At 40.2% G+C, this 26178-nt stretch overlaps 1 long non-coding RNA gene across 2 annotated transcripts; it reads right to left on the bottom strand.

Moving 5' to 3' along the window:
• Positions 1 to 798: 798 nt before the first annotated feature.
• LOC140469622 (uncharacterized) lies at positions 799 to 24833 on the bottom strand. Of its 2 annotated transcripts, none has more exons than XR_011956177.1 (4): positions 24743 to 24833; positions 23254 to 23308; positions 3419 to 3510; positions 799 to 888 (listed from the first exon to the last, which is right to left on the bottom strand). It is a non-coding gene; the product is annotated as an uncharacterized lncRNA (long non-coding RNA). The 2 variants fall into 2 exon arrangements; XR_011956178.1 differs by lacking the exon at positions 24743 to 24833 and adding an exon at positions 23699 to 23753.
• Between the last annotated feature and the right edge of the window lie 1345 nt (positions 24834 to 26178).

Here is a 26178-nt window from a genome sequence, read left to right on the forward strand (position 1 = left end):
ATGTGGATCTCAAGTGGGCCCAGGACGTGGATCTCAAGTGGGCCCTGCACATGGATCTCAAGTAGGCCCAGGGCGTGGATCTCAAGCGGGCCCAGTGCATGGATCTCAAGTGGGCCCTGGGTGTGGATCTCAAGCAGACCCAGTGCACAGACTTTAAACAGGCCCAGCACAGAGGAGAGTGAGCCACTCCTTACTTTATACGGAGCAAGCACAGAACCTGGAATTGGTGGTTTCTAATTGGCAGGGACGACCATGGCATGGGTAGACCCAGTTGCAAAAAATGGTGCCTGAGGTTTGGCAACTTTTTTGTTGGTTGGGTCAGACACTGGCGGCAGCAAAACGGTGGCAGAAGGGCATCATGGCAACATCGATGAGCTGGGCGCAGTGGCCAAAAGATGGGACTCTGACATTGGAGGGTCCGGCTCAGGTAGCAGAGGAGTATCAGCCCTGCACCAGTGATGGTGCCTGAGGATCGGGGACTTAGATGTTGGTTGGTTCTGGTGTAGACGGCAGCGAATTGATGATGGAGGGAAGGTGGTGCAGGCATTGTTGATGGCGATGAGCTAGCTCAGGACTCTTTTCAAGCTCGATTTTTCTTTCTTGTTCCTTATTCTTAACTTATTCAAAATGACACTGTGTCATGGTGACAAATGAAAGCTTTTCACCGTATTTTCTTGTATTCTTACTGTAAAACACATGTGACAGCAAAATCAAAATCAAATCTGAAGAGATACACAGCAGCCATAACTTCATGGAATGGTGGAACAGGTTCAAAGGGCCAAATGGCCTACTTTCACCCTTAATTCATACGTTTGTATGTTGGACCAGCTATCTCAATTGTCGGAGTCTGAAACAGAAGTTGGATGGGCCAGAAACCATCTTCATCTTCTGAATTTGGCAAAAAAAAAGGAAAATGCAGTTAAAGAATAGAATTCAAAGGTCAATTGAAAAGCATACAATACTCTTGAATACCTTAAAATAAAATAATTTCAAAGACAAGATGCAAAATTTATGTGGGGCAGTTAAAGAAACTGTGTGGCTGTTGCGGAAGCTTATTTAAACCACTGATCCTTTCCTTCCCCATCCCTGTATATTAGGGTGTACTTCCATTGTCAAAGGCAGCAGAGTGCACTGATATTTAAATAACATAATTTCTCTTGCATTAGCATACCATTTCTGCACCTGCTGGCAACCTGAACAGAAGTGCATCTTATGTGCATTATGGATGGAAATGAAAGTGTCGGATTTCTCCACCCAAATTTACATTCCATTCAATAAAACAAAGAACTGCAGATGCTGGAGATCTGACAAGCAGAAATTGCTGGAGAAACTCAACAGGTTTGGCAGCATCTGTGGAGAGAGAGCAGTCAACATTTCAAGTCCTGTGACTCTTCTTCAGTGTTCTAAAGAAATTCCTGTTTCTCCAGCAATTTCTGTTTTTGTTGGTAAGATTGCATTACAAACTGATTTATATCGTTTATAGATACAACCGAGCTATAAATGGGGATTGTTGAATATTTACTAAATTTAAATCGTAAAGTTCAAGATTGATTAAATCTAAAAGTTAATGTCGCAAATTAATAAATCTACAGATTGAATGTCAATCAGTCATTAAGTTAAGGTTTTTTTTATTGCTTTTCAATCTTTGCTGAAAGTACGATCTTGTTTTTAAACCTCACTCAAGTAACCATTCCTTCCATGCGACCTTTGATGGTGACAGCTGGCAGGATATTAACTATGGGCAGCATCATCCACTATTGACATATCATGGCTATTGAGTGCATTATCTACATGATGTATTGCTGCAACCTGTCAAGGTTTCTTCAGTAGGATCTCTCAAAACCTTGGCGAAAGTGAGGACTGCAGGTGCTGGAGATTAGAGTCGAGAGTGTGGTGCTGGAAAAGCACAGCAGGTCAGGCAGTATCCAAGGAGCAGGAGAATCGACATTCCAGGCAAAAGCCCTTCATCAGGAATGAGACTCATTCTCCTGCTCCTTGGATGCTGCCTGACCTGCTCTCTGAAAACCTGGCCCCTTGTCACCCACAGGAGCAATAACAACAACTTGCATTTTTATAGTGCCTTTGAAGTAATTAACTATCCCAAGGTGCTTTGCAGTGCAGAACAAATGTGACGTTGAGCCACATAAGGCAATATTAGAGCCTGAAGCTGAGACAAAGTGGTAGGTCTTAAGTAGTGCCTTAAAATGGCAAAGAGAGATGGAGGCATTTAGGGAACACATTCCAGAACTTAGGCAGAGTGGAGTGATTAAAAGCCAGGCGATGATGTTCAGGAATTAGATGACAGCAGAAATCTCACAGTGGTTGAAGAAGAATACAGTGAAGCTCAAGAAAGGATTTGAAACAAGAATAAGATTTTAAAATTGAGGCATTGTTAACTCATAGCAATGTAGATCAGCACAGGGGTGATGGGGTAGTTGGGCTTGTGTGAACAAACTCACCGGCAGCAAAATCATGGATGTCTTTAAATTTGCAAAGGGTCAGATGTGGGAGGTTGGCCAGCATTCTAGTGTATAATCGAGCTGAGAAGTAAGGTAGGTATAAATGGGCGTATCAGCAGTAGCTAGGCTGAGGCAGGCAGCGGCAGAGTTGGGCGATATTGTGGAAATAAGTCATCTTAGTGAATGTTGGAAGGTCATCTTTGGGTGAAATATGATATGAAGACGCTAAGCAGTCTGGCTGATCTCAGATTATAGGGGAAAACTATGGAGTCAGAACTAGGAAAGAGTGACAGAAGACAATGGCTTCAGTCTTGGCAAGATTTAATTAGAAGAAATTTCTGCTCATCCAATATTGGACATAAGATGGACAATCTGACAATTTAGCAGAATTGTGAGAGCTGTTTGCCCACGTGAAAACAAACACTGTATAGTAGTCCCCCCACATCTGCAGGGGATATATTCCATGACCTACCACTGAAACCTGAAACCGCGGATAGGAGTGAACCCATTCATTTCAATGGGAAATTTACCTTCCCAGCGGCACCCTGGTCCCTGGTTCTGGAGGGTTCCCTATAATATGTTCAGCCCACGGTAACTGCGGGTAACTGAAAACAATTCTGCGGATACAGGGTCCACCCTGTATTTCATTGGGTGTCGCTGAGACACAAATTAGAAATTGGGGGGGTAACAAGGACAGATTCACTGGGGACACTGGAGATAACAGGGCAGTAATGAGGAGAGAAATTATTGCAAGCAATTCTCCAGCTAGATACGTAAAAATGGAAGTAGCTGAATACAGTTCCATCCAGCTGGACAACAATGGAAAGGCATGAAAGGACAATGATAGCAAGAGCATGCGAACATCATTAATTTCAAGTTCCCCTCCAAGTCAAACACAATATGACTTGGACATATATTATTCACCATTCCAACATGATCAAAATCCTAGAACCACCTACTTAATAGCTCTGCGGGAGTACCATCATCATGCAGACTGCACTGGCTCTAAAGGAACGCCTCCCATCATCATCATAGGCACAGGAAATAAATTCTGAGAGGGAACAAACAAGAAGCTCAGCCCAAAGCTGTTTCACAACAATAATCAAATTTGATATCCTTCGAAGAATTTAATTTCTTGCAACATTATTACAAATAAAATTTGTGCTTGCAGAATTTTAATACAAACTTCAAATGAAGGATGAACAAGGGAACAATGATGCAGAACATTGTAATATGACGTTACATTATCTTTTTCTTGGAATTGAATTAAATATGTTTTTTCCATGCAGCAGTGAAAACATATCACTATCACTAAGTGAGATTTGCCTGGTATCTGACCAGCTACCAACTACAGCCTTGAAATATCCATCAAGGCATTAGCTTATTTTGCTCTCATTAAGGGATTTGGAAAGCAACGTTGAAGTTTTGCCTGTGTTTTGCCACCGGTAAAACCAACATAATGAAAACCCTTAATGATCTCAGTGCTTTCATTGGCTTAAATCTACCAGAATAATTCATAACCCTTGGGCTGTCTGCTATTGCAGTAACCTATTCACTTGTACTAATAATCTTTGAAATGGTAAAAATACTAAGGCATCTCTACGGTACATGCAGTAGAAATTATACATCAGACTTAGAGATCCAGAATAATCAGAGGATTTTCCGCAAACCTTAGTTAATTCTAGTGGTACCCCCACAGCATGTGTGACATTTGCAGCTGTAAAGTACTTAGGCTAATACTCAGCGTATCTAAATACATTCTAGGCCATATGACCTTCCAGTTGAATTATATCCCAAGTTTCCTTTCAAGCCTCCAGGATGGAAACCACAATATCGCCACTAAATCAATTAAAAACATGTAAGATGTGCAGTTAAAAATTGGACAAATCTTTAAGAAAAGACTTCCATGTTAGGATTACACTGGGTCAAACGTTGTTGGCAAAATAATAGTAAGTCAGGTGTCAGAGCAAGTTTTAATTCCTCTACTTTTTCCAGGCTAACTGTTACATTAAATAAGTCAGGTCCCTGTCATATCTCTGACTCTAACACAGCAGACGGTTTTAAAGAGTTCCAAATGCTGGGCAAATCCTTATGCTGGAAGTACCATATCAATATCCTGGGCAATTCTCACAAAGTCAGCTGCATCGGGACTTCTGCATTGTCCCATAATACAACTTCTGTTTTTGCTTCAGCAAGGACAATCTTCCTGTCACAAGATTTGAGCCATTTTGTTTTACAATGGAGCAGCAGTTTTGTTATATTAAAGGTGTAAGTGTAACTTGCTCATTAAGAAAATTGCTGGGAGTTACAAATCCATGGAACTTGCAGCTCAGTTTGCATTTCATTGATTACTCCATGTGGCCCTTAGTCTCCCTATTATTCCAAAGAACCTGCTGTAAATGAACTTTAATGGTCATTAAACACGTTGCAGAAATCTTGGGTCTTATAATTAACAGCTTGAGTAGCAGCCATAGTTTATGCAACACTATTCAATCTCTCCATTCCTGAAAGACAAATATTTAAACTATTTTTTGGCACATTGGCATTGTCCACCCTCTGGGTTGAAAGGTCCAGGTTCATATACATGCCTGCTTTGTGCAGGTTGATTTTTAAAAACTATTTGAGCCGCCTTCTTGCAGATCGTAAATTAGAGAGTTCTAAGCTGTCAACTTGTTTCTTACTTTTCTGTTCCCTTTCTTCTTTCTCTCTCTACTCAAACCAATTCTTTCTCTCTCTCTCATTTTTTTGTCTGCACCGCATTTGATTTTAAGTTGCATTTCTTCTGCATCACCCCTTGTTTCTCTTGAATCAGTCCAGAACATTGAACAGGGAGATACACTGTCGGTCCTATCATTCACTAAGATTTCAAACGCCCTGTTACATTTGTCTTGCCCTTATCAGCTAATGCTTTCAGCAAGTTACAGTAAACATTATATTCAAGTCGAAAGGTGCAGGGAAATGTCTAGCAATATCCTGCAGGCCACGAGAAGCTCCAATTCAGCAATATGTAACCCACTATTTCACATTCTGTACTTTATCAAGATTGCCTTTTTGCTCTCTCTTAAATTAAATAGCTTTGAAATCAGTTTTTAATCAAATGATTCAGAATCTCAGTCTTTTGTTTGAGAGGCATTATGCAGTTTTTATTTTTAGCAACAAAAAACAAACCAACAAAATTAATGCCCAAAAAACATAAGCTTGAGAAAAATCTGTTTTTATGTTGAATATCATATACCTGAAGAAAATGTGGAAGACGCCAACCAGAAACAGTTAAATAAATGAGAAAGAACAATTATTAGCACAGCTTACAGTCTCCACTTTTATGGTCTACAGTGACACTTCCAAAAGTAATATAATATAAGGCTCCATGATCATAAAATACCATCAAGATATTTGAGCAATAAAATACATTAATAGTATTTGGATGGACTTTGCACAACAAAATGCTGACTGCTAAAATGGGTGTTTAAAATAGCATGTGATCACTGTAGCATTGTGAAGCACAAATATTTATAAATCTATCAGAGCTGTTAAATAGTTGATGCTGAAATCTAATTTTGCTGTGTATCACTATCCTTTTATGTAGTGCATCCATTTTGTGAATGGTATTGCTGTGGTTGTATTCAAGGTCCTTCAACATCTCTTCATCTTACACATGTAACATGCTTGCATGTTCAAAGTGACATTTGGTAAGAAAACATTGGAGAAATGTGTTTAGTTCCCCTCAGGTTCAGTAGAAAATCACTTCTTACTCATTTGCTGCCTCCAAAATATCCAAGACTTTATCAATGGAAAGTGTTAAAAACTGATGTTAAATGTCCTTGTTTTCCTTAAGTAGCACCAAATAGTTCATATTTGTCTAGGCTACAGTAAAGGAAAGCATAAGTGGCACTAATTATTTATCAAATGGAAAACTGAGATATGCCTTGCTCTGGTCAAATATCACATATTATACTGCAGCTTTATCCTTATGTTCCACAATGCAGATTGTGAAAAATATTTCTCATGCTATGTGTGTACTTAAACTACTCAGGAATACTGGCACTTAAATGCAAATATTATTGTCTGACATTTATTTTTAATAATGTGGTATTGTGACTAAAAAGTAATTTTCAATGAAATTGTTTAGTCTTTGCGTACTTGTGCCTTAGGGAATAAGTGCTATACCCTGGATTTTAAATAAAAGATAGATTCATATCTCTTGTTGAGCATTATATTAGAAATGCATATTACAAATGTAATATGTCATGATCAGAAGTGAAATTAGGAACAATTCAACTGACAAATCATCCTTAACTTTACATTAACGTTAAGATTGGTCACCTGCTCAGGTAAGAATCAGGTTAATTTAAATCTATAGATGTAAAGATAAATATTTGCAAACAAATTTTGTGGAATTTGCTCAGTCCAATCAAACAAAATTTGAATACATGAGGAAATGCAATTGACAGCTTTTGCAACAATTCAGAAAGTATTGCAAAAGTCCTGAACAAAGATTGGGGTCAATGTTTTGTGATCCATGTGTCGACTTTTCTGAGATTGAAAAATTGCATTCGAGAGTGTGGTGCTGGAAAAGCACAGCTGGTCAGGCAAGGCATCCAACGAGCAGGAGAACCGATGTTTTGGGCATAAGCCCTTCTTCATCAGTTTTATGCCCGAGATGTTGACTCTCTTGCTGCTCGGATGCTGCCTGACCTGCTGTGCTTTTCCAGCACCACACTCTTGACGCTGATCACCAGCAGCTGCAGTCCTCACTTTTTCCTCCCTGAAAAATTGTGTTGGTCTTTTTTTGATAGATTTTATTTATAGTTAATGGTTGAATAGAATTTCATACCTTTCAAAAAGAAAACCACTTGCAGGAAAATTATAAAAGTGTGATCTCAATATTATCAGCCAAATGGGATTGACGGGAAGCAAGTGGCTGCTGGGGAGGATAGATAGGCACAGCAAATTTTACTGACTAGACCTGATTAACATAATGGTTGCTGACATCCTGGTGAGGAAAGAGAAAGTGAGGACTATTGTGCTTTTCCAGCACCACATGTTTCGATCTTGATGAGGAAGTCAGTGTGCTGCACCTTTGTAACCAGTAAAATCAGACAAGCACAACTCCAGCACCAGATTTTAAGTGTCTGCAAGAGGAAGGGAAGAAAACCTAGCACTGTGAAGCCCAGAAAATTTTTTAAAAACTTTATTTTAGTTATCCACTTCATGGAGAGAGAAGAGGAATGAGAGTTAAAATTGTGTCCACATCAGTGAATCGTGTCAGCTGATATTTTCTCACCTCAAAATACAATTAAAAATAATTTCTAGAAGAATCTAAACTAATTTTTCATGGTTTAGGGGCTAGGGTATGTTAAACTCATACAAAACAGATAGGGTATGTTTCAAATTTTATTCATAAACTATTCAAAATGACACTGGATTATGACTACAGTTGAAGCTTTTTGCTGTATTTTACTGTAGTATTCACTGTAAAATGCAAGTGACAATAAATCATTCAAATCAAATCACATTCTGTCACTCTTTCAACCCACAATCCTTGTTGTGATAGTGTTTAACCTAAAGATTTTAGGCACTGATTGGTCCACAGGGCACCTATACCTCAACACATGATTTAAAACGGATGAAAAGTGGCAAGAATTATCAAATTAGTCCCTGAGAAACATCAAATTAACTAATTGTTTAACCATTAATTAAGTAAATTGTTAAACTTATCCATTCTGTTTAAGGAAATAAAGAATACGTTGCCATTGTCAGTCTCAAGAATGCTATAAATCATTTAAAATGAGGACATTGCAGATTTGTAAAAAGTGATTTTTGATGCAATGGCTCTTGATTATGATAATGTTTTATGTTCTTGACTAACATCCCTGAGATAAGGAAAAGCCAAGCACAGAGGCTGATTTAATGAACATTGCAGGAGTTTTGTCTGGTCCATCATATTCTAGACAATTTTAATTGTTCTCAAATAAATCAAAGTCTCTGCCAGGTTTAATTGGAATCAGTATGAATTATTTATCTTTTCTATTTTATCTTCCCTTATTAAAAACTATTTTCCTCATCTTTTAGCTTCTCTGTGTCACACAATTGACGCAGACTCTGCCAATTCAATCTGCCAACAACCAAGAGCATTACAAAGTAGTTTGATCAGATTTAGCAAGTAGGATCCCACAAGCAGCAATTAGCAAATCTTTCTTAGTAATATTGATCCAGAGATAAATATTGCCTAGGCGAGGATATGAGAGAGTGCTACTCTTCTTCAATATATTGCCAAGGGAACTTTTACATCAATCTGAGAGAACAGACATTGCCTTGCCTTGTTCTTTCATCTGAAAGGCAGCACCTTCAATGGCTCCCTCTATATTTAGTTTTGATTTAGATCCTCAAGTCCCTAAAGCCAGTATTAAGTTCTCTTTTGACTGAGGAGAAAGGTATGTTCCACCTGCTCCAGAGGTGTGTAATAACATCTCTGGGCAGCACGGTGGCACAGTGGTTAGCACTGCTGCCTCACAGCGCCAAAGACCCGGGTTCAATTCCCGCCTCAGGTGACTCTCTGTGTGGAGTTTGCATTCTCCCCGTGTCTGCGTGGGTTTCCTCCGGGTGCTCTGGTTTCCTCCCACAATCCAAAAATGTGCAGGTTAGGTGAATTGGCCATGCTAAATTGCCCATAGTGTTAGGTGAAGGGGTAAATGTAGGGGAATGGGTCTGGGTGGGCTATGCTTTGGCGGGTCAGTGTGGACTTTTTGGGCCGAAGGGCCTGTAAGTAATCTAAATAAAAATCCACACTGTAAGTAATCTAAATAAAAATCTACAGGAGGTGTTGGCTGAAGTTATATCATACAATGGCAGTGTATTGGTACATTTTGGGACGAAGTGCACTGGTTGCCATTTAATCCTGTGACACCCAGTGAGGATGTAAACGCAGAAGAGAAGCAGGCAGTCAGGTCACCAAGCCCCCTCATCACAGTGGAGAGATTGTCAATCCCCTGTATGGCACAGTATTGCTGTGTTAAATGAACAATCAGCTACCCCCATATTATGTCATACAATAAGCTGACATTTATACCTCTTTGCAATTTACAACATCCCCCTTAGTTAACTTTTAAAGTTTGATAAGTTTCCTTTAATATTTTATCTTGTAATTTACAGTGATCCTTTAAAGGACGGTTCATTCGCTAAGCAGATTATTTTTATTAATTTAATTTTCAAAAGGGTATAAAGAGGGAACACCTGGGTCTGGGAGTTGGAGCTGAATTGTGAGATTAAGACAAAATTGCCAATAATCTCCCTGTTCAGGAGACACTGTGTGTCTAATTCACTGACCAGCTTGGATCCAGTTAACTGGTCTGACCTTGAAGTCCTCATCTGTGTAGGCCCAAAGCCTGAGGTGAACAAGTGGACAATGTCAAAAGACAAGATACTACCACTACAGGTTTACCAGCAAACTGTAGCACTTTGGTAAGTATTGGTACATTTAACATTTTATTCAGTAATGGAATAATTCTGTGCATGATTTAACAGTAATTTTTCAGGCACTTAGGAAAACTTTGAGACAATGAAGTTTGTTGCAAACAATGCTCCAGAATTCGCACATGCTCAGTTAACACTAACTGTTAAATCAGTGCGATACAGTAGAGTCTGTCCGTTACACATTCTTTTTATTGCAAGAGATAGCATCAATATCTGTAACTTTTTGGAGTTTGTAAATCAGTGTCACGTTGCTGTACAATCAGCTGATAGGATGTGCCTGTGTTCACGAAGAAGGAAGCTGGTTTGTTAGTTGTATTGTGGAAAGTTCTTGCCATGTAGCAATTCAACTATGTCAGTGGATGAATGGAATAATGGTGCTGTTATAAAGAAATAAGCTCTCTCTTCTCATGAAAATCAATGTGCTATTCTTTTATTGTTTTGTAAGAAGCAATAGAACGTTGCTCAGAGATCAATGAAAAGTGATATTGCTCCAGCCATAGACTCTTCTGTATTTGTCATTGCACTGACTGAGTTGGTTAATTATGTTTTTTAACAGGTCTTCATTTTAATTCGATAAAAAAGGCTACCTTCCTACTGTCCATCTCAATTGAAACCAAATAAAAACCAAAAGAACTGTGGATGCTGGAAATAGAGTCATAGAGTCATACAGATGTACAGCATGGAAACAGACCCTTCGGTCCAACCCATCTATGCCGACCAGATATCCCAACCCAATCTAGTCCCACCTGCCAGCACCCGGCACATATCCCTCCAAACCCTTCCTATTCATATACCCATCCAAATGCCTCTTAAATGTTGTAATTGTACCAGCCTCCACCACTTCCTCTGGCAGCTCATTCCATACACATACCACCCTCTGCGTGAAAAAGTTGCCCCTTAGGTCTCTTTTATATCTTTCCCCTCTCACCCTAAACCTATGCCCTCTAGTTCTGGACTCCCCCACCCCAGGGAAAAGACTTTGTCTATTTATCCTATCCACACCCCTCATAATTTTGTAAACCTCTATAAGGTCTCCCATCAGCCTCCGACGCTCCAGGGAAAACAGCCCCAACCTGTTCAGCCTCTCCCTGTAGCTCAGATCCTCCAACCCTGGTAACATCCTTGTAAATCTTTTCTGAACCCTTTCAAGTTTCACAACATCTTTCTGATAGGAAGGAGACCAGAATTGCGTGCAATATTCCAACAGTGGCCTAACCAATGTCCTGTACAGCCGCAACATGACCTCCCAACTCCTGTACTCAATACTCTGACCAATAAAGGAAAGCATACCAAACGCCTTCTTCACTATCCTATCTACCTGCGATTCCACTTTCAAGGAGCTATGAACCTGCATTCCAAGGTCTCTTTGTTCAGCAACACTCCCTAGGACCTTACCATTAAGTGTATAATAAGAAATCAGAGACAAGAACAGAAATTGCTGGAAAAGCGCAGCAGGTCTGGCAGCATCTGTGGAAAAAAATCAGAGTTAACATTTCGGGTCCAGTGACCCTTCTTCAGAACTTGTTTCTGCTCTCCCAGATGCTGCCAGTTCCGGAGCTCTTCTGGCAATTTCTGTTTTTGTTCCAATAGAAACCAAAACTGGACAAACAGTTAAACGTGCACAAGGGGCCATACCCACCAAGATCATGTTTATTTTAGAAATTTGTTTTGGTGCCAAAGAAGAGGGAAAGGAAAGGATGCAGTCCTCCAAATATGGAGATTGAGCTCTAGCACTATTTCAATCCGAGTAAGTGAGGAAGCTGTTAGATCCTGTCACCTTTCATGGCACCCTGCACCCACGTTGCCCCAATCACACATCTTCTTACCAGAGTGCTATAGCTTCCTGTTTAAACGTGTAGTGGTAGTATCTTGCTTTTTGACATTGCCCAGTTGTTCACCTCAGGCTTTGGGCTTCAAGGTAAGACCTGTTAACTGGATCCAAGCTTGTCAGTGAATTAGACACATAGCTTTTCCTGAACGGAGATTTTATTGGCAATTTTGTCTTAATCTCACAATTCGTCTCCAGCTTCCAGTCCCAGGTGTTCCCTCTTTATACTCTTTTGAAAATTAAATTAACAAAAATAACCTACTTAGTTAATGAAATACCCTTTAAATGATCACTGTAAATTACAAGGTGAAATATTAAAGGAAACTTTTCAAATTTAAATTAAAATCCATCCTGAGGGGAGATAGTGCACTGCAACTCCTATGTGGCCACGTAGTCATGTGACACCCAGTGAGGATATAAATGTAGAAGTGAAGCAGAAATTCAAGTCCACCAAGCCCCCTTCCACAGTCCACTGCCTGGATTTGATCGTTGCCAGACATAGACGCAGATCCACAATGTGGTCCTCTGATCTGCCTGTGACCCCCAACACCAGATGATCAAAGTTCAGAAGTACTAGGGCAGTGGTGTAACCAAAAATTCAGGAACAACCCTGTTAAATATTAAAATAAGGCTTGTGGTCTGACACACTCGTTTTCACGTGTGACGTGACTCCGAGGCTGTGGTAAGTACAGGCTACCTGTTAGTCTGTGAACAACCTTCCTTTCCTATAGCACAGGGTTGCTGCATGCAAAGCCCTTTACACCAAAACCCTGATGGCAAAAGGGACGGCTCCAGTGGACATCGGTTCCCTCTTCCTAACAAAGCATACATTTTTTTAAAAAAGTGGTATATTAAACCTTTTTGGCAGGTGAGATTTGAACCAGGGTCGACAGACAGAGACAAGAGCATTACTTCTCAAGAAGCTTCCATATAAATTATTTTCAATAAACTTGTTTTGACATGCTATGACACACCTCTACCGCAGTACCTTCTAGCCCATAGGTAGAGAAACTATAACTGCATCTGAAGAGGTCCTCCTGTTCCTGATTTATATACACATAATTAATTGATCAATTAACTTCCATCATCTAGAGTCATAGAGATGTACAGTACATGCTGACCAGATATTCTCAATTAATTTTGTCTAATTTGCCAGCATTTGGTCCTTATCCTTCTAAACCCTTCCTATTCATGTACCCATCCAGATGCCTTTTAAATGTTGTAATTGTACCAGTCTCCAACAATTCACCTGGCAGTTCATTTCATACATGCAGCACTCCGCCTCTTAAACTTTTCCCCTCCAGTTTTGGACTCCCCTACCCTGGGGAAAAGAGCTTGACAATTCACCCTATCCAAGCCTCTCATGATTTTATAAACCTCTCTAAGTTCACCCCTCAGCCTCCGACGCTCCAGGGAAAATAGTCCGAGCCTATTCAGCCTCTCCCTACAGCTCAAACACTCCAACCCTGGCAACTTCCTCATAATTATTTTCTGAACACTTTCAAGTTTAACAACATGTTCCCTGTAGCAAGAGACCAGAATTGAATGCAGTATTCCAAAAATGGCCTAACCAATGTCCTATACAGCCGCAACATGACCTCCCAACTCCAACAACGTAGTATAATACTGGCATTTATATCATTGCTGATGTGGATTGTTACTTTGAGCAGTTAGCTGGCTTCTTTGCCTAAAAGACAACGACTTTATTGCAAAATTATTAATTGCATGCGAAGCTTTTGGAATCTCCTGATAATAAAAGAGGCAGTATTTAAAAGTAACTCTTTCTTTGTTGCTGGGAAAAGTATGTAGTTGTACCAGAGATCTGAAGCGAGACGAACCCCACAAGTCCCAGACGACTTATACTGAATGTGGTGTGAAGCCAAGATCAGAGGGAAAAAAGAATTAGCAGAAGTACTTTCAGAAGATCAACCTCTTTCACACTAAAATATTTTCAGGGAAAGTGAGAGGTCTAAGGGTCTTGCTTGCAACCTTCTGACTCCAGTTTAATTTGTTTGTGCATTGAATGACAGCATAGATTCACATGCATGCAGTTCACTGGTCGAACAAATGAATAAAGGTGTGGGAATTTCCCATCTAGCTGTTCAAATAGCAGTCATTTACTTGTGCAAATAGTTGAAAGGAATGGCATGTGACATAATGAGAAAGTTAACCTATGCCTCAAGCAGTAATTATCCTTATTTCAGAACATTTTTTAAAGTATACCATTAATTGTTCTTTATCATTCTTTCTCATTACATTCTGTCATCTTCGACCATTTTGAGGCATACCTTCATAATCTACTGCGAATATTCATGAACCTTTATCTGGTTCTTTTTATGCAGTCTCACTTTGTGCAAGTAAGATCACAGGACATAACAAAAGATAAGACTGTAGCATTTGCAACAATCTTCAGACAGAGGTTCCGAGTGACGGATCCATCTCAGCCTCCTCCAGTGGTCCCCAGCATCAAGATGCCAGTCTTCAGCCATTTCGATACACTTCATGTGCTATCAAGAAATGGAGACACTGGTTACTTCAAGGGCTATAATCCATGACAACATTCTGGTAATAGCAATGAAGACTTGTGCTCCAGATGCTCCCCGAGCCAATTTGATTCAATTAAGCTACAACACTGGTGTCTAGTTGACAATGTGGAAAATTACCCAGGTATGTCCTGTACACAAAAAAGCAGGTCAAATCCAATACTGCCAATGATCAATCAGTCTACAACTTGATTATCAGTAAAGTGAGAGAAGGTATTATCAAAGGTGCTATCAAGCAACACTTTGCTTAGCAGAACCTGATCACTGGCCACCCAGTTTGGGTTTCACCACGGTCTCTCACCTCCTGAGTTCACTACAGTCTTGGTTCAAACACGGACAAAAGAGCTGAATTCCAGAGTTGACGGAAAGTGACAGACCTTGACATTAAGGCTGCATTCGACAAGTGTGGCATCAAGGAGATCTTGTAAAACTGGAATCAATGGGTACTGAAGGAAAACTCTTTTGTTGCTTGGAGTCATACCTGGCACATTGTAAGATGGTTGTGGTCTGTCATCTTAGCTCCAGGGCATCTCTGTAGGAGTTCCTCAGGGTAGTGCTTGGCAGAACCATCTTCAGCTGCTTCATCAATGACCTTCCCTCTGTCATAAGGTTAAAAGTGGGAATGGCTTCCAAGGTTTGCACAATAATCAGCATCATTCACAACTCCTCAGATACTCAAGCAGTTCATGTTCAAATGCAATAAGATCTGCTCATTATCCGGCTTGGGGTGAAAAGTGGCGAGCATTGCGAATACCAGACAATGACCACATCCAATAAGAGACAATCTAACCACTGTCCCATGATATTCAATGGTGTTACTATCACTGAATTCTCCCAATATCAACATCTTGGGGGATACCATTGGCCAGAAACTCAACTGAACCTGCCATATAAATACAATGGCTACAAGAGCAGGTCAAAAGCTAGGAAGAATGCAACATATAACTCACCTCCTGACTTCCAAAACCTGTGCACCATCTACATGGCACATATCTGAAATGTGATGGAATATTCCCCACTTGCCTGGATGAGTGCAGCACCAGGAAAACTCATGAAGCTCAACATCATCCAGGACAAAGCAACTGGCTTGATTGGCCACTACATCCATGAACATCCACTCCCACCACCACCAATGCTCAGGAGCAGCAATGTGTACTATCGACAAGATGTACTGCAGAAATTTGCCAAAATTCCTTAGCTAGCGCCTTCCAATCCCAAAACCACTTCCATCTAGAACCACAAGGGCAGCAGTTACATGGGAACACCATCACCTGCAATTTCCCCTCAAACCTACTCACCATCCTGATTTAGAAATATATTGCTGTTCTTTCACTGTTGCTAGGTTAAAGTCATGGAATTCCCGAGTATTATGATTCTACCTACAATGCTGGTGGACTGCAGCAGTTCAAGAAGGCAGCTCACCACCACCTTCTCACAGCTAACTAGGGATGGGCAACAAATGCTAGTTCATCCAGCTACACCAATGACCCACAAGAGAATTTTTTAAAAAGTGAGTAGCATCCCTGCTTCTGAGGCAAAACCTCCAGGTTCAAGGCCCCTCCAATATTTGATGGTCAGAGAAGGTCGATTATCAACCTACAAATCTTTCCAATATGCCTCTGGTGGAGTAGAAGGCTCTCCTGGTCAGCTATGTTTGATGCAATGTGGTGCCCCTTAAGCAACAGCCCGATGATCAGTTCCAGGAAGCTCAGCCATTGGAAAATGTAGATAAGTATGTGTTCTTTTCTATCTCATGTACCACTAGACTTGGGAAGGGAAAGATAAAGTATCTGCAAAAGGTTCATATTCTTAATGTGGCATCGTTATTGAACGTAAGTCAACATGTTAATGATATTGGAATTATATTCATATTTCATAAATTTGATGTTTGGGAATGATGAAACTGCACTGTATGTTCAAGTTAGAATATAGACAGGAATTAACGTCCATTTAAGTCTGAATAGCACCAGACTAAGATACCCTCATCCACTTAGATCCCTTTCTGTGTACTTTCAGTGCAACATGGACCAAAAAGCCAGCTTAAGGTTGGATTTGGGATAAAAGTTCACAGTGCAGGTAACCCCCCCCCCCCCCCACCCCATACCACCACCCCCTGTGCCCCAACCCCTGTACCTTACCTGAGTAAAAAATATCTGGGAGTGAAGTGGTGAGCTGCATTCTTGAACCACTGCAGTCCATGTGCTGTAGGAACACCCACAATGCTTTTAGGGAGGTGGTTCCAGGGTTTTGACCCAATGATACTGAAGGAACAGTGATATATTTCCAAGTCACAGTGGTAAGTGGCTTGGAAGGGTCTTGCAGGTGGTGGTGTTCCCACTTATCTGCTGCCCTTGCCCTTCTGATGGTAGTAGTTGTGGGTTTGGAAGGTGCTGTCTAAGGAACTTTGATGAATTTCTGCTGTGCATCGTGTAGATAGTAGGCACTACTGCTACTGAGCATCACTGGTGGTGGGAGTGGATGTGGTGCCAATCAAGTGACTAATTTTGCCCTGGATGATGTCAACCCTTTTGAGTGTTGTTGGACCTGCTCCCATTTGAGCATGTGTGGAGTATTCCATCACACTCCTGACCTGAGCCTTTCAGAAGGTGGATAGGCTTTGTGGAGTCAGGAGGTGAGATACTGGTTGTAGTACTCCTAGTGTCTGATCTGCTCTTATAGTCACTGTATTTATATGGCTAGTCCAGTTCAGTTTCTGGTTAAGGATAATTCTCAGGGTATCAATAGTGGAGAATGCAATGAAAACATTCAATGTCAATGGGTGATAGTTGTCAAGGGGTGATCTCTTGTTTGAAATGGTCATGCCTGGTACTTGTGTGACATAAATATTACCAAGCCAAACCTGGCTATTGTCTAGGTCTTGCTACATTTGAACATGGACTGCTTCAGAATCCAAGGAGTCACAAATCCATGGTACCAAACATTGTGCAATTATTAGTGAGCATCCCCATGTCTGACCTTATGATAGAGAGAAAGTCATTGCTGAAGTAGCTGATGATGTTAGGGACTAGGACACCAGCCTAAGGTTCTCTTGCCGTGATGATCTGGAGCTGAAATAACTGTCCTCCATCAATCACAACAGACTTCTCCTATGTATCCAACCAATGGAGAGTAATCCCCTGATTGTCATTGACACTAGCTTTGTTAGTGCTCCTTGATGCCACCTGAGATTGCTGCTCTTGAGATCCTACTTTTATATTTCCTTCCTAAATACCTGAACTCTGCTTTCAAGGTCTAATTTCTCTTCCTACCTATGTTGTAGCTACCAACGTGAACCATGACTTCAGTCTGATTCTCCTCCCCAAGAAAGATGTCCTACAGCTAATCTGTGTCATCCTTGATTCTGGCACCAGAAAGGCAACATACCATCCAGCAGTCACATTTGTTGCCGCAGAAACACCTGTCTGATTCTCTGACTGTGGAATCCACTATCCTATTGCCCTTCTATTCTTCTTTCTCTCCATTGTACAGCAAAGAAGCCATTCATGCCAATGATGTCACTGGTTGCACATCCATGAGAAACTATCACCTTCACTAGTTTCTAAAGGAAAATACGGATTGTCAAGCCTGATATATTCAGAGGTCACCTCGCCAACTGTCTGGTTTTCTAAGAATATCCGGTAGACAGCCATTCCTTCTCTGTACTCTTCTAAACCGTGGTGTGACCACCTCCTTATGTGTGCTATCCAAGTAGTCCTCAACCTCATAAGTGCAGCAGTGACTCCAACCGCTGCTCAGTTTGTGAAACTTGGAGCTCAAGCTTGTGCAGTGGTGACACTTCCTGCCGATATGTTTGTCTGAACACATGGTATGTTCATGACTTCACACATAGCACAGGATGTGTACTCCACTCTGCTGACAGAATCCCTACAGTGTAGATAGAGGCCATTTCACCTTTGAGTCTGCACTGACCCTCCATACAGCATCCCAGCCTGTCCCATAACCTGCACTTACTATGTCTAATCCACCTAGCCTGCAAATCCTTGCACACATTGGGGAGACTGGATGCTTTCTCGCAGAGTCTTTTAGGGAACATCTCCAGGACACCCGCACCAATCAACCCCACTGAACCGTGGCCGAACATTTCAACTCCCCCTCCCACTCTGCCGAGGACATGCAGGTCCTGGGCCTCCTCCACCGCCACTCCCTCACCACCTGATGCCTGGAGGATGAACGCCTCATCTTCTGCCTCGGAACACCTCAACCCCAGGGCATCAATGTGGACTTCACCAGTTTCCTCATTTCCCCTCCCCCCACCTACCCTAGTTCTAACCTGCCAGCTCAGCACCATCTCCAAGACTTGTCCTACCTGCCAGTCTTCCTTCCCAACTACACGCTTCACCCTCCTTTCTGACCTATCACCTTCATCCCCACCTCCATCCACCTATTATACTCTTGGCTACTTTCTCCCCAGCCCCATCCCCCTCCCATTTATCTCTCTACCCCGGAGGCTCCCTGCCTCATTCCTGATGAAGGGCTTTTGCCCAAAACATCCAATTTCCTGCTCCTCGGATGCTGTCTAATCTGCTGTGCTTTTCCGGCACCACTCTAATCTAGTCTCTGATCTCCAGCACCTACAGTCCTCACTTTTGCCTGGCACATTTGCAGGGCCAATCTCCCTAACTGAAACATCGTTGGATTGTGGGAGGAAATCAGAGCACCTGGAGGAAACCCACACAGACATGGAGAGAGTATACAAGCCCCACAGAAACAGTCACCTGAGGCTGGAATCGAACCCAGTTCTCTGGTGCTGTGAGGCAGCAGTGCTAACCACTGCCACTGTGCTGCCTTTTTTCTAGTTTTAAGCTACTAAAAGAGAATCAGCTGCAGCTTTTCACCAATCATTAAACTTCCTAATTAGGTCTCTCTGGGACTTTTCTTACATACTCACTCCTGAGAAGACATGTCTCCTGTAGTCCCAGAGATCTCTTCTCCCCGAAAGTGAATGAAGGAAATGGGTTGTTCAATAAATTACCTCTTTTCAATATTCTCATTTGAATGGTCTCACAAGATACACTATTTGTACTGTTAAAAACCATAATCAGTGATCTGCCAAGAACTCAGAGCAGCATAGTGGCTCAGCGGTTAGCACTGCTGCCTCACAGCACTAGGGACCCGGGTTCGATTCCAGCCTTGGGTGACTGTGTGTGGTTTGCACATTCTCCCCGTGTCTGCATGGGTTTCTTCCCATAGTCCAAAGATGTGCAGGTTAGGTGATTTGGCCAATCTACATCATCCATAGTGTTCAGGGATGTGTAAGTTAGTTGCATTAGTCAGGGGAAATGTAGGGTAATGGGTTTGGGTGGATACTCTTTGGAGAGTCAGTGTGGACTTGTTGGGCTGAAGGGCCTGTTTCTACACTGTAGGAATTCTAATTTTCGATTGCCATGTCAAATCCATGTAGTAATTAATCATTCATCATAACAACATAAATGGTTAATATTGTAAATAAACTTCAACATCTCTGTGTCAGTAAGGACCCATGTCTCTGCAGTGTATATTACATGGACTAACCATATCTAAAACCACAAAGTACATTGTGTAGTTCAATATTGTGTGCCAAATGGCTATAATTTAGCAGTGACTATTTTTAAGAGATTGGTGAAGTTGCCCCAGAGCTAACCCAATCAGTCACTTTTTTTTATGACTTGAATCACAGATCTATGACTCTATGTGTCTATAACAACATCTTGAAGCTATTAGTGGGACTACTCATAGGAGCCATTGCAACTCTGGTAGCTATTTGCATGTCTGAAGTTTCTCCTGCAGATTCAGTTGGTGTTGACTAAGTAACACACAGCTGTTGCTGTACAACTGTGTTAACTATAGAATGATACTAAATCCATTCACACCATGAATCATTTACCAGTCACAGTCAGAATATATTCTGATTTAGCTTTGTTGCTAGACCTATGAAGTTGAAATGCCAAAGCAACTCAGCAGGGTGGTCCACAGTCATTGTAGAAATCTGCTCATGAGCCGCTAAAGTTTTATCAAGCAATCCCGCTACCTCTTCAGCATCCATGATAAGTGGTTCTCCTGAGTATGAGCTGCAGGCAGTTACTTCATTTGGCCATATAAATTTAGACTAATAACAGACATGGAGAGTGTTGCTTCCAATTGCACATGACAGTACAGCCTTTTTCTGCTTCTGGAAAACAATAATTGTTGCGTGATTCGTATATAATTTGTGAGAGGGAGCTTTTCTCCTATCACATCCACTCTCTCCCGATTACAGCTGCTGATTGAATCTTTCATTCCATCTTGTAAGTTCTTGCAGTTGTATCCCCACTGTGGTTTTGGTATATCTGTTATCTCTGAACCATATTTGTTAGTCTTAATTGCAGCTTGCTTGATTAATTTGCAATTATTTTATTGGAGTCATAGAGTCGTAGAGATATACAGCACGGAAACAGCAACTCAAACTTTACTAACCCTTTGTTGCGACACTGATTTGATCAGTCCAGTTCTTGGCATGTGTCTGTTTGTTAGATGCAAGGTCTCCTAAGTTCTTCAGTTCAAGGCACTTTAATCTCTATAACGAAAACCCCTGTCTTTGCATTACAACCAGCTGGCACACAATATATTGAAAAATACACAGAATGAATCATCTTACAGTTATAATTTTCATATTTTACTGCTGGCATGGTGTTGGGGGAGGGGATGTGGGTGGAATGTTGAATCTTTGATGTCCTTGGGGATTGACTTCTTCTGGTTTTGTGTGGAATGACAGGAAGCATATGGTGAGTGCATTGTTATGCAGGTTGCAATCACATGAACATTATATGCTTTTTATATCGTTTTACAATTGCTGAATATTCTATTTGTTATTGTAAGCAAGCACGATCAGACAAACCCAACCAGATCTGTTTTCATTTTGTACACTTGGTATGTGTCCCAGGCCTTCTCTGAATTCTCAGCCTATAATTTTTAATGGCATCTCCTCAAAATGGGTACAGTTTCTGCTTATGCTCACCTATTAAGGAGGCTTGTGTCTTATTAAGAACTGCTTTTCTTTACTGCAAACCACCAAGAATATGTTTCCAACTGCATGAAGATGAATTCACTATGTGCAGAATAGTCTCAAACGTCCTGCACTTATTACTGCACTGATTTTGTATGTTCTTGGAAGTGACTCCATCCTATTGTTTCTAATGCAAGATTAGCAATCTTGCTTTCCTTTAAGTTTTGTAGAATCCCTACAGTGCGCATAGACGTCATTTGACCCATCAAGTCTGAACCACCCCTCCAAGGAACATCCCACCCAAACTCACCCTTATACTCATAACTCTTTACTTAGCATGGCTAATCCACCTAAGCTGCACATCTTTGGACTATGGGGAAAACTGGAGCACCCGGTGGAAACCCACACAAGGAGAAAGTGCAAGTCATCAAAGGCTGGAATCAAAGCTGGGTCCCTGACACTGTGAGGTGACAGTGGTAATCACTGCACCACCCCATTCTAAACAAAATCTCAATGTTGGATTGGTTCAATTTTCGCCAGTTGTGCATTTCCAGGCAGTTTTTAGACTATTTCACTTGAACATATGAACAAGATGCAGCAGTAAACCAATAGGCTCCTCATCCCTGCTGTGCCATTTAATGAGACCATTGTTGAACTGATTGTAGCCACAAGTTCACATTCCCTTGTGTACAATGATAAATGTTCATCCTTTGCTTATCAAGAATCTATTCACCTCTTCCTGAAAAATATTTGAAGCCTCTGCTTCCCCTGCCTTTTCATTAAAAAAACCCAAAGATCCATGACCTTATGTCATCATCTCTATTTAAAATGGCTGACTGCATATTTTCAAATCATGGTCCCGAGCTCTATACTTTTCCAGGAGAGGAAACTTTCTCACAACATATACCCAGTCAAGACCCTTTGGGAGACTTATACGTTTCAGTCCTTCTTCTAAGCTCCAGCAGACACAAGCCTACTGTGTCAGTCTTTTCTCATAAGACAACCCACCCAGTCCAAGTGTTTGTCTAGTAAACCTTCTTTGAACTGCTTCCAGCATATTTACATCCCTCCTTAAGTAAGGATTAATTATGTTTTTAATTATTTTGGATTAAGTATCCTGTTTGTTAATGTACTGAAGCAAATATGGTGAAGTGGATGCTCAGCCAGTGATCATCATAACTGATGGGAGTGTCTCTTCATTTGAGTGCTATTTGTAACATACTCAATTTGGTTGAAAGCTGCAAAGTACTCAAAAGTGTTCAAAAAGGAAGGAAAATCCTATTTAATGTGCACTAAGTGTAATTTAATCATCACAGAGTATTTTGTAACTGCCAGTTCAGTTTCAGGATGACTTTAGCTTGAAGATTTTCAGCAATGCTGTGAGTCAGTTCATACATTTTAGGCTGGTAGTAACACAAGAGTGTTCAAAAAGGAAGGAAAATCCTATTTAATGTGTAGTAGGTGTAATTTAATCATCACAGAGTATTTTGTAACTGCAAATTCAGTTTCAGGATGACTTTAGCTTTAAGATTTTCAGCAATGCTGTTACTTTGTGAGTCAGTTCATACGTTTTAGGCTGGTAGTACTAGGTTTTATGTCTTGGGAAAGGATTATATCATTGTGTATCCCAAAAGGGTTCATATTGCCATCATATAAACAATTGCACCAAGCTAATAGTCCTCTGAGGGAAGCAATTAAACTCAGGAAGTTATTGCTTATTCTTATGGGTGATCAGACTACAAATAAATTTAACTTTCTACAATTGAATTAATAACTTAAAGTTATAAAAGAATGATACACCTTCACTTAGCTGAATTCTGAGGAAACTCACTGTCATCAACAGTATGCCAAATAAAAATGCCTGTTATTAATACATTCACATATCTGTTCTGTACATTTGACAGCATAGTTGCATATTGATTCTGGATTTGGTTTCTGCTGGTTTCCTGCTTTACACATGCTACCTACCTTGTTATTCCCAATATAGTATCTTTGTTTTTCATGTCTTCACAGGTGCAGAGCTCTGTCATGAAACAAAAGATAAAATGGCAGCTTCATATTTTAATATTCTTCACCATGTACTCACCATGTGGTAAGCTGACTATTATTATTTGAGATATTCAAAATGATAAAAATTTCCGAGAGAACAGATTGTGAAAGATTGCTTCTGCTGGCTAGCAGTGAGTTACAAATAGTATAGAATTAGAATCATTATTAACAGAGTGAGCTGAAAGTTAGAATTTCTTCACACCAAATGTTTTTGTATATTGGAATATTTTATCCCAAAGAATAATTGAGGCAATGACTGTAACAGCATTTTTAAAAAGTCTGATAAGAATTTAAAAATATGAAAGCAATGAGGAAAGAACAGGGAAATGGGAATGGAGTAGATATTTAACTCTATATCAATTACCTTCTTTGGAAGTTCATTTCACATTCTCACTATCCTGCTGGAGAATAACGGTCTGTCCAAAGCTATGATGTGCAGGATTTGATGAAATAGAACATGATTCATAGTTTTAAAAATTAAAGCAACATTATCAGTAAGGTATCAACAGGGTGAATGAATGCATCTTAGCATAATTTTTCAAGGAATACCTAATATTGTCAAACCTTTGCCATCAAATTTCTGAAATAATTGAAATATCAGTACGTTATTTTTGTTGCCATGTACTACTACAAAAGTGTTTCTGTAGCCATAAAATTATTTTTTTTTTAGCTGGCCATCTTTGGATTAGATTTTAAAACAAGGTTCTGTCTGCCTATTCAGATGAACATTAACAATCGCAAGGCACAATTAGAAGAGGAGTAGTGAAGTTTTCCTGATGTCCCAATAAGTATTCATCCTTCAGGAAACATCGGCAAAACAGATGAATTGATTGTCTATTTCACTGTAGTTTGGAGGAACTTTGCTGTGCACAAATTGACACTGTAAAATGCACAGAGGATATAGAAAAGCCCTAAAGAAATGCAATTAAATTATTCATTCATAGTTGACATCATTTTTGAGCAGTTAGCAAAGATAGGTGACACTTGCAGGGTTAGTGGACTTGCAGGGTGCCTCCCCATAAATAAATGTATGAAAAGCAATCCATTACACAAAGCTTAGACGGCTTGGATATGCTGCCTTGTTATTCTTGACTTCTCTTAAAATCTCATCAGTACTTAATTTTTATAATAATAGATATCAGTACTGTGAAGAGGCACAACCATTATTGAAAAATGTTTTTCAAAACCTTTTCTCCTGTGTTGGTGGAACAGTAACATGATGCTGCCTCTCATGCCAACGAATCATTGTACTGCTGCGCATGATTTCATCAATATAAAAATAGCACCAGGTGTGCTGACTGCTTTTTCTCTGGGGATCAACACATTGCTTCTATTGTTTGCCCAAATGCAATAAGCAATGCTTCACAGTTCACCACAGAATAATGATGCTGGTATAATTGTAACTTACCTTGAAAAACTGAAAAGGAACTCATTGGCACCACAAAACAGTCTGCTGAAGAATGCTTGTGACATTGCAATTCTTCTGATTTTGATATTTTTATCCTTCCATGAAAACACTACAGGAAGAAAATAAAACATGATTTACTTTCATGTTGAGATGATACTCACTTGAAATTGTCCATTTCTTGAACAAACTAAAATGAATGAACAAACATGGATTTATTCAGCATGTTTTATCGTCAAAGGAGATAAATAAAGATTTACAGGATTTCATGTTAATACAACTCAATTTGGGTTAAACATATTTTTATGTCCAGCTTAGTGAGTTTTCTTACCTTGGTGTATCACTTTTGGTAGTTGTTGACTCAAAACTGAATTCTTTGGAATCTCTGCACACCACAAGTGTAAATTTGTGAAAATTTCTGAAATGTTTGCTGTTTCATTTGAGTAATGTGTGTACATATCTACATATATTATATACTGATTACTATCTCACTCAATGTGCAGATTCTCTGTCATGAGTAAGCATCTTCAGTTTGGATGCCATTGCGTTTAAGCTACAAGAATAGCGCAAAGCCTTTCAAATTGATGTGAGTGATGTGGGTGTTGGTGCTGTACTTTTGCAAGAAGATGACGAGATGATAGAAATACCTATTGAGTACCTTTCCATAAAACTGAATAATCATCAACAGAAATATTCCACAATTGGGAAGGAGACCTTGAGTTTGGTGTTGGCGTGGCAACATTTCAACATTTATGCTGCCAGCAATGTGTCTGAGACAATTGTATATACTGATCATAACCCCTTAAAGCTTTTAGAAAAATGTAAAAATACCAGACTGTTTAAATGCAGCCATCCAATTTAAAAATTATACACATGGCAGGACGAAAGAACGTAATTGCTGACATGTTGTCACAACTTTGATGAAGGTCTTTGGTGACGGGAAAAAATGGATCGCAATCAACTGAAGTAGTAAATGTTCGTATGCTTACAGTCAATGTAATGTATATGTATTGTCATGTAACGTAAGACAAAAGGTTTTTGAAAATGAAGCCATCTTTGTATATTAATAGTTCATTTTTTAAAAGAGAAGAGGTGTAACGATACTATAGCTTTAAGAGGTGTATTTTGTTCTTTTTTTAAAAAAGAGATATTGAGACAAAAGTGCTGAGTGGTCCGCTCAAAGCCAATAAAGCCAGCTTGTGATTCCTGGGGTTTTTTTTCGAATGTTGGAACAATAGAAACCGCCTGAATGGGTGGGCTAAAGCTCCCACAGAACCAAGATTCTTAGTTTAACTTTCAGTAGCAGTTGGGGACTTGAAGCTGGATCTGGGGGCTCTTTCTCCTTTCTCTGTTACAGCTAACAGCTGGTGGTCTCTTCTTGCTGCTAGAATTGCATGTGAGACTATCTATTTTACTGAATTTTCCTTTGCCAATGGTGT

The sequence above is a fragment of the Chiloscyllium punctatum genome, chromosome 49 (assembly GCF_047496795.1).
Source record: "Chiloscyllium punctatum isolate Juve2018m chromosome 49, sChiPun1.3, whole genome shotgun sequence".
Taxonomy (NCBI): Eukaryota; Metazoa; Chordata; class Chondrichthyes; order Orectolobiformes; family Hemiscylliidae; genus Chiloscyllium; species Chiloscyllium punctatum.